General features: G+C 43.3%; 1 protein-coding gene across 2 annotated transcripts in view; it reads left to right on the top strand.

Annotated features, from left to right (window-relative positions):
* Positions 1 to 10,000, top strand: part of LOC143040584 (uncharacterized) — a 56,834-nt gene that overhangs the window by 8,903 nt on the left and 37,931 nt on the right. The gene's annotated exons all lie outside the window — the stretch shown is intronic.

Genomic DNA, 10,000 nt, shown 5'->3' with positions numbered 1-10,000 from the left:
TATATATAGATAAAATAATTATGAATAGATAAATGAATAAGCAAATGAAAAGACAAAATTATATCTATAGAAATAAGATAAATGAATGAAAGGAATACATGCATAGATAAATAAGTTAATAGATAAATAAATAAACTACTGAAAATAAGCACAAAAATAAATTAAACGGAAAAGTAAGTAAATAGATAAATAAACAACACAACAAGTGAATAAACAAGCTATTCACTACGAGAACCTTGGTGTTTGGTTCGTTTGCCACGTACTAACATTAAGAAAACTAAGCCACACCGCAAGAGTTCGGCTGGAAGACAGTTCCTGACGACCGCAAACGTTAACACACAGCAAAGTCTCGAAGTTGAACGCAGCCAAGTTTCGAAGTCGCTCCAAAAGAGGGTCACTCGGGCAACTCTACGTACGGTATCTGTTTCCCCGATCGCGGGTGGGCTGGACCTAATGTAATTATTCTGGCTGATTTTTTTCAGATAGGGAAGAGGATTGAAATGATAAAAGTTAAAACTTAAGTTCTTGGTGACCTTTCTTTTGGATTTAATGAGGTTACAAGTGAGTAAAGAACCTGAAATAACTTATATTACTACTTCTAGAATTTCGAAGCAGAGATTGAAAACGATCTAGTTTATGGCGAGTTTTAGTTTCCTAGATCTGAACTGATAAAGATCCAGCTGTTCAAGGCTGGAAGGGAAAGGTGGAGTGACAGGGAAGGAGGGGGAGATAGAAGGGAGGGTTTGGCGTAGTGAGGTCATTCATTAAAGTATTTATGATTTCACAAAATCACCTGATGTAAGCCTTAACAAAACCTTTATAGATTATCAAAGGAGCGAAAGGGTTAATCGAGGCTTAATATGCTGAGGAGGGGGTGTAGGAGGGGAAGAGGGGAAGAAAGGGAATGATGTGAGGGAGGGAGGGAGGGAGGAGGGAGGGAGAAGGGTGGAGTAATTCCATATAAGAAGGGTGTGGTCTCTTCATATTTTTTTATTTCTTATTTATCGTGTTTACTCTATTTATTGCATTTCTTGTATTTATCAACTTTTCCATTTATCTATCTTTTCATTTATCACTTTATTCATATATTTATCTACTTATATACTCATTTGTTTATCGTTTATCAATTTGTTCATTTTCCTTGATAATCCTTTATTTCATTTTTGATGAGGCTCTGCGATCTTAAATACTATGTAAAAATTAAAAAAAATTTGGTCCAGTTTCCAATTATCGTCTCTGAGAATACTGATGGTGGTAATGAAAGTGATCATAATAGTAAAAACAGTAATGATTGTGGTAACCATAGTGATATGATAAAATTAACGGGAATGATAACAATGATATCAATGATTCTGGTAAACCTAGCTCAACCCCTCTGAACCCAATCAAGGTTTGTGAACCGTTCTTTTTTTTGTTTATTATAGTGACGTTAAGATGGATGTAAACCCAAATCTATTTAACTGACTTCCTCACCTCTTAAGCGGGTGCCACGGAAATTAATAAGATAGTCTGACAGCATTCATAATGGAAGGAAAAATGTCACTACGTAAGGGTGACTGCAAGAGATCATAAGGAGTCTATGGGTTATGTACAGTTAAGAACATACGTTCTTTGTCGACTTGCTAGTTCGAAAAAAAGTGTCCGCCGTTGATTAGCCTTGGCAACAGAAGTTCATAAACAAGAGGCTGTTCATTCATGATGAGCTAATATACGACAGTTTTCTTCCAAGAGTTTGTTGTCAGGTACGACCAAGGCACTGAAAGACGTCAATGCAGTGGCTAAGAACAGTGACCCCCCCGTGTAGGGTCACAGAGTTAAGAAACGAGGTCACAGTCCAAAAGATGATAGTAGTTTCTGGATGACTGATGATTTTATTCGATGTCGTAATGACGTCCACGAGACTGGGGAAGAGCAACACATACTCGGTAAGTATGAAGGACATAAGCAAACAGGGAGAGTCGGGGTGGAGATTTCAATGCAAAATAAATAGTAAGCAGTGAGTCGGCAGCCAGCGATCGAGTCCTCCATGGTCTGTCGGAACATCCTGGCTGCGTTTTATGACTCCAGTTGTTCATTCTAGCTGCCGTCATGCGATTTTAATCAGCTGGGGGAAACTCCCTTCCGCAGCAAAAAGGGGTTGAGAAATTCAAGAAGAGGACGTCTTCCTCCTGCAAGACTGTACGGATGGAAGCGCTGGTAAACTACAAGCCAGCCTTGTCGCGATGGATTTATGCGTCCTACCGGAACCACACACAACTGAATGAAATAGCCTGGCGACATAAGAAATAAAGATGAATTTGCCATCTGGTGTGGAAGGGCTGGATCAAATCATGTGAAACTTTTACTTTTCTTTAAGGCTAAGAAACTTTCTCGAGTTGGAGAAGGGGAGGGGAAAGGGAGAAGAGGAAGGGGGAGGGAGAAGGGGAGGGTAAGGTAGGAAGGGGGTAGAAAGGCTCTAAAGTAGTTAAAATTGGTTTTGAATAATCCAATTAAGATGATTTCCATTATAGTTTCTTACAGTTATCCTATCCTCTTCAAGTGCAGCTCTCTGAGTGAAATAAGGTTTCTACGATTCAAGACATAATTAAACCGTTCCAAAGACTACTGAAGATACTTTCTGGGTGAAGATATGAGAAAGAGAGGAGATAAAAATTATTATAAAAAAGAACCAGATTGTGAAGATGAGTGAGACAAGAGGGAGTGCTTTACATACCGCGTTGGAAATTAAGATGATATTAATGGAAAGATGTGACGGTGAATGGACGAATAGAATGGTGGTTCTGAATCAACCAACAAATCAGTGAAAAATAAAATAGAATAAAATGAAAAGTTATTTTTTGCGGCATGCTATACCTGGCCGGTGACACATTATATACACGAGCAGAACGTACATTTTCTTCTTGATCAAAGTTCATTTTATGCTTAACCTGAATATTAAATTATTTCCATTATATAAATTTTCTCTTGTGCTTTTACATCGGCTATATGTTTTTGTTTCCAAATTATAAGGTCAATGGCTAAATGCATTAACCCAAAGGTGTTATAAATGGCAGAGGAAAAAGGGCTTGAGAATCGATGATAGAACTTATATGGGGCGGCTAGGGTGGTGGGTGATACATGGACGTATGGAAAAGATAAATGTCAATAAACGGGGAAGTAGGGAGAATGGAGAGTGAATACCAGAAATATGGTGTAGCGAATTAGGAAAGCGTAAAACAGTGGAGGAATGGTTGTGTGAACAATAAAAATAATTAGTAACCGGAAAACAAATGGATTTAAGGAATATGCAGGAAGGAGGTGAGTGTGAATGAAGAAGAATGAAGAGGGGTTTACTGAAATGATACAGACATGTAAGGATGATGAAAAGATGTATAATAGCAAGGACAATTTATGAATCTAAGGTTGAGGGAAAGAAAAAAGAAACAAAAACCAAAATGAAAGGATACAAGGACAACGTAAAAAGCAAAACAACGCATTTTAAGGAAAGGGATGAAGATGGAGGAGATGGGTCTGTTGGTGAAGCCCAGAGGGAGATGGAAAGGAGTTTAAAGGAAATGAAAAATCTGATGGGAAGGCGTGGGTACACACATTTAGATGGAATGCCACAGCGGGGGGGGGGGGGTAGAAAGAGGGTGGGGAGGGGGAGGGGAAGGGTGGTGGTATGGGAAGGACAAAGAACGCGGATGTTTGTGAAGGAGAAAGCTTCAGAGTCAGTTATACCCGTTTACCGTCGAGTAGTTTTAGGTCTGAGATTAATATCTTCCTTATTCTGAGAGGTGAAGGAAATGCCTCTTTCTCCTCCTCCTTCTCCTCCTCCTTCTTTTTTCGACTTCTTCCTCTTCCTCTTCTCTTTCTCCTCCTCTGTCTTCATCTCTTTTTCTTTTTCTTTTCCTTGGTGGTTTTAATGAGGCGACAGAACGACCTCTTGATAATGAATAAACGACTCTTATTAAGGTGAGAGAGACGTAAAAGTTGAAAAAGTATGATGGCGATATTGCTGCTAATAATGATGGTTGTGGTGTTGGTAAGGGTAACGATGCTGCTGTTGATGCTGTAAAAAAATGGCGTCGCCAAAGGTTGCTGATACCTTGTAGTCGCAAGTTGTGAGAATAAAGATTACCCCTACAAACAAGTGTGTATATCTACACACACACACACACACACACACACACACACACACACACACACACACACACACACACACACACACACACACACACACACACACACACACACACACACACACACACACACACACACACACACACACACACACACATACACACACACACACACACGCACACACACATATATATATATATATATATATATATATATATATATATATACATTTATATATATATATATATATATATATACATATATATATATATATATATATATATATATACATCCATATCCATTAGAAGCTGACAGCCACCGTGATTTTTTTTCCATCAAGTTCATTTTAATATGGACCCCAAATCAGAGGCAATTAACAAACGTGTTCTTTTAGCTGCAGCCGCTAAAAAAAAGAAAAAAAAAAGAAAAAAGAATTGGTAAAGCAACTCCCCACCCCCACCCCTCTAGTCGAGTTCGAATCCCTCCCTCGGAGCACAAAAACAAGCCGAGGCAAGGGCAGACTGCGCAGCACGATGGCAGGGCGGGAGGGGCCGTGGAGAGGCACCGTTACATCCTTGCCTTGCGTTGGTCACAGACGGCAGTGCAAAGGGACGGGTTTTAGTTGGGGGTGGGTGAGGTTGCATCTCCTCTATGTTGGTGCATTGTGGGTGGATGGGTTCGGGTATGGTGTAGGGTGGCCGGGTTGTGTGCCCTAGGTTCGGTTCTTTTGACAGGATTGGAAGGTGAGGACGGGGGGTTCTGGTGGGCGAGTGGCGGCAGAGTCCCGTGTCTCCATCCGTCTCACAAGGTTCCTGGTGGGTCAATTCGCAAACCTGGTATGTCAGGTATGCTGGATGTTGTCGAAGGTGTGGAAATCCCCAAGGACCGTGAGGTGTCTCGTTTGGAAAATGAACTTTTATACGAGAAGAACGCCAAGTTTTATCTTGATGCGGTGTGTTGTGGTTGATGTGACAGGTTGTGTTTTATTCCGAGGAAGTATTCTGAGGTGTATTCTGAGGAAGATGCTGCGTCCAGGAGAGTGAGGTGCTGTGTCCTGTAAGCGGCAGGTGCTGTGTTTGAGAAGCCAAGTGCTACGCTTTTGTCTGGGTAAAGATTGTTTGGACAGTAATGATGCAGTGTTTTGAAAAGTGAAGTGTTGTGGTGATGGGGAGTGAAATGTTTTGGTGGAATTAGTGATATATTTGCTTCGTAGAAACTCGTCTTAACGGTACTGGTTATATGTTCTAATTCGTTATTTCAACGAAGCACCAGATATATTTTGAGAGACCAGGTTTCCAAGGAGAAACATAGAGAGCCCTGTTTATCCCTTACAGTCCCAGGTCTCACAGGGCTACCAACCTCTAAGACCCAAGCTGGTATTCTCACTCATCAAGCAACTGTGTGCTCACTAAAAATATATATATATGATTTCAGGTAGCGTTTCATTCGCTGCACATAAAAAACCGCGTCGTTGTTTTTATTTGTTTTGACTCAGTTCCAAAGGAATGCCCCGTTTGACACCAAGGAGAAACATCGTTGCCATGCGCTCGTGAAAGACGAGTCAAGACGGGGGTTGTGTTCGTGCACGGGGTTGGGGTGGTTGAGCAGGTTGGTGGGAAGGTTTGGAGGAGGAAGAGAGGAGGGGGAGGAGGAGGAGGAAGAGCAGTAGGAGGAGGAGGAGGAGGAGAAGCGGGTGAGAGTTTAATTCTATCCCGGCGGATGACGCGAGCGGTAATTTTGCGGGCACCGGCCAATCCTCAGCGTGGGTAGTGCATGTGCTTGCGGAATGGTAGTTGTCATTCACGTATGATGACGTCATGTCGCTTCAAGCTCCACGTCAGGAGAGACAGCTGTCGTCGCCTACAGCGGCTGTGTCAGCTGCTCAGTCCAACAAATTGACGTGAGAGATGTTTTCCTTCGAAATTATTTTTCGTCGTGTTACCAAAAATTATGCATGAGTGGCGAATTGGGACGAGGTGAAAGCAAGTCTAGTTATCACGTCAGCTAAAAAATAACAAAGGCTCACCATAACCAGCATGTAATACCTTATTAAGCAAATAAATGGTGATTTAGATGATTAGTGTTACATCGTTGAGATCCCGCTCAATTACTTGAGGTGTGGAATTAACAACCGTTGCTTTTAAGTCGTCCTTGGTCAATATCGTAATGATTTCCAGGTGTTTTGAAGCCCGCCAACTCCCCCTCCCACCACACCCCTCCTTCCACAGCCATTTGTCGAGTCAGTTCGTCGAGATGTAGGCTCGTCCAACCCAAGGAGGTGGTATGTCTTTATGGCTCTGCATCTACGTGCTGACAACAAGATCTGACAACAAGGACTGACACCACGATCTATCACGTCTTGCATCATCTTTCCTTCGGCAAATCACTGAAAAAGATGAACCTGAACCTGATTTCAAATTCTCGCATTTTTTCCGATTATTGAGAACATTTACCGAGGCGGTTTTCAAAGATTTTTCGTGTTCTGTGCACTCTGGGACGTGTTGTTATCTGTGATGGCGTACAGGGAAGAAAGGCGTTGCAAGCTTGCGCTGGATCCTTGCAACACAGATCTGGTGGAGAGCTTTGACCTTATGTGAAGTGCTTTGACCTTACACGTGCATCTTGTTCGGGACGTGAGCACCTGTAAAATATGTGCACTTGCTTGCGTGTGTGTGTGTGTGTGTGTGTGTGTGTGTGCGTGCGTGCTTGTGGTCGACAGCAATTAACTTCCCGGATGAGAGCTTTGGGCTTATATACGGGTGATAGTATAATTTTACACATATTACACACCCACATTCTTGCTCAAGGGGGAGAAGTAACGGTTTAGAGTATTACCGGAAACTTTGACGCCGTGGGCAGGGTATGAGAAATGTACAGTAGTGTATTTCTAACTTTTATTTTCTCCTAATGTATTTAATAAAACCTCATCAACAACAACATTAGCAGTAACAACAACAACAACAACAACCACAACCACCACCACCACCACCACCACCACCACCACCACCACCACCACCACCACCACCACCACTACCACTACCACTACCACCAACACCAACACCAACACCAACACCAACACCAACACCAACACCAACACCAACACCAACACCAACACCATCACCATCACCATCACCAACACCACCACCAACACCAACACCACCACCACCACCACCACCACCACCACCACCAACGACAACAACAACAACAACGGCAACATACTTGAAATCTAGATCCCCATCATTCAGCATTATAGTGGCGTAATGTAATGACTATTCTGGCCAAGCGATTCCACTCAGCAAGAGGAACGCCACGATAACAAAGTATATTACAGTCTCGATGATTCCCTTTAAAAAGGCAAACTCCACTTAAGTCTTTGTTCTGGCTAATACCGAACGATCTAATTCAGCTTCGGGAACGTCACCGAAGATAAGGAAACTAAACCTCTATCTAGTTTGCTTGACCAGAGTCTAGTCTTGGACTTCCCGGCCTGGTTCTTATGTACCTCCTACTTTATGTGTTGCTGTCTTTCCTCAGCCTCTTGAGACCACTTCGACACTAAAGACAATCGGTTTAGAGTATTACCGGAAACTTTGACGCCGTGGGCAGGGTATGAGAAATGTACAGTAGTGTATTTCTAACTTTTATTTTCTCCTAATGTATTTAATAAAACCTCATCAACAACAACATTAGCAGTAACAACAACAACAACAACAACCACAACCACCACCACCACCACCACCACCGCTCGTGACTCTGTGGGCCCACAAGGGGGTCTATGGATCAGATCTTATGAATTGCTGTTACTCTAGATCAGCTTTTCTCAATCTTTTACCATTGCGTAACCTTTAAAATAAATTGCATGCCCCTGCACAAAAACACACACACATATACCATATCTTTCTCATTTATTTTCATCGTAATAATAGGTTAGATAGGATGATGTCTATTTTACATTATTACAATAACCTTTTGCGGAACCCTGGTTGAGAAATGCTGCTCTAGATGGTTAGAGGGAATTCTGACTTTTCCTGGATCCCCAAGCTTGTGGATAATCTGGGTCGAAGAGTACCTCCCCCCTCCCCCTCCCCCTCCCCCCTCCCCCTCCCCCTCCCCCTCTCCCCCCTCCCCCTCCCCCTCCCCCTCCCCTCCCCTCCCCCCCTCCCCCTACTCGGAACTCTCTGTGCCTTAACCACCCTGTGACGTCACGTGGAAGCCTCGGCAGAAGAAAAGGGACAATATCAAATCGCTGAGATGGAAGAGAAGAGACCGTTATTTTCATTTTTCTTTGCCTTCTTTTTTTTGGGGGGGGGAGGGGGAAGGAATGCAACTTCAAACGTGCCATGTGCGATACAGCTGTCTTGTAAAATCTCTTTCTAACTTCGAAGGGAAAACTTTCCTTTTTATGAGTTTCTATTTGGCTGACCGTTCTCCTCTCCTCTCCCTCTTCCCCCACTCTTCTCTCCCCTTCCCCCACTCACCCCCCTCCCCCTCCCTCCACCCACTCTCCTCCATCCCGCTGAAAACTTCCCAGAACTTCTGAAGTGTGGAAGAAATGGGTTCATTGATTTCCCTACGAAGAAGACGAAATTGAACTTCATTGGTTTCAGTGATGGCAGAAGTTTCTGTGTCGTGGAATGCACACACACACACACACACACACACACACACACACACACACACACACACACACACACACACACACACACACACACACACACACACACACACACACACACACACACACACACACACACACACACACACACACACACACACACACACACACACACACCTTGCCTTGCATTCCCGGTGTGTGGAGTGTGAGTGGTCTCAGACCTACCCAGAGATCTGCTAATAATGAGCTCTGAGCTCACTGCCGTAGGGTGGTGTCTGGCTGTCTCGAAAAGAGGCTGCAGCAGATCCGAGGTGAATACACACACACACACACACACACACAAACGCGCGCGCGCACACACACAAAGAAGAGAAAGAGGCGATTTGATAAACAACTACAGAATTATGAAAGGGATGGAAATCCTTGATAGGGATGATCTAGTTAATAGATACATGGAACACATTTTAAGAAAGAACTGGATGCGGAAAGATACAACTGCGGGTCACTACGAATATAGCTCTCCTCCCGCAAAATACAACTAGGTAAACACAACCAGGTAAATTTACACACACACACACACACACACACACACACACACACACACACACACACACACACACACACACACACACACACACACACACACACACACACACAAACACACACACACACACACACACACAATAAGAAAAAAGGGAAGAAAAGAGGCTTAATATGAAACTTATTACTAGATGTCTATTGAATTGCAATCTAGGACATTGAACTTCACGTGAGGCAGTGCTCAGTACGAGAATCTAGCCCCAAATTCTACGACCGCAACCATCGACGCGTAACATTCAACCAGGCGATTCTATTCACTGAAGTAGCCTCCCGATAATCAAGGGGCCAAACTCACATATACATTTTAACACATTCACACGACTCGGTTGGTAGAGTCCCGACTATCACTACGGCGGTCCGGGTTCGAATCCCACCCAGGGCTGAAATAATTTCAGTATCGCTGCGCTTCGAGTCGTTACTCCAACTCTCGTGGGCGGGGGGTTGGGTGTGTGTGTGCGTGTAAGGTCACAGCATTACCCATAGATCGGTCATACGAGCTCTGAGCTCTATTCCGAGAGGGAAATAGCTGTCATTCACGAGTCCGGCACGTGATCCAAAGACCAATGTGAATACCTAGCTCTACGGACCAGAGTTACGTAGCAGTGTTTTTTCATGATAGGGGACAAATCTCTACTAAAAGGAGAATGTTGACAACTTTAAGCT

Source organism: Oratosquilla oratoria, chromosome 29 (assembly GCF_046742065.1).
Source record: "Oratosquilla oratoria isolate Oo_2021 chromosome 29, ASM4674206v1, whole genome shotgun sequence".
Lineage (NCBI taxonomy): Eukaryota > Metazoa > Arthropoda > Malacostraca > Stomatopoda > Squillidae > Oratosquilla > Oratosquilla oratoria.
The sequence above is the reverse complement of the archived record's forward strand: the minus strand, read 5'-3'. Positions and strand labels throughout refer to the sequence as shown.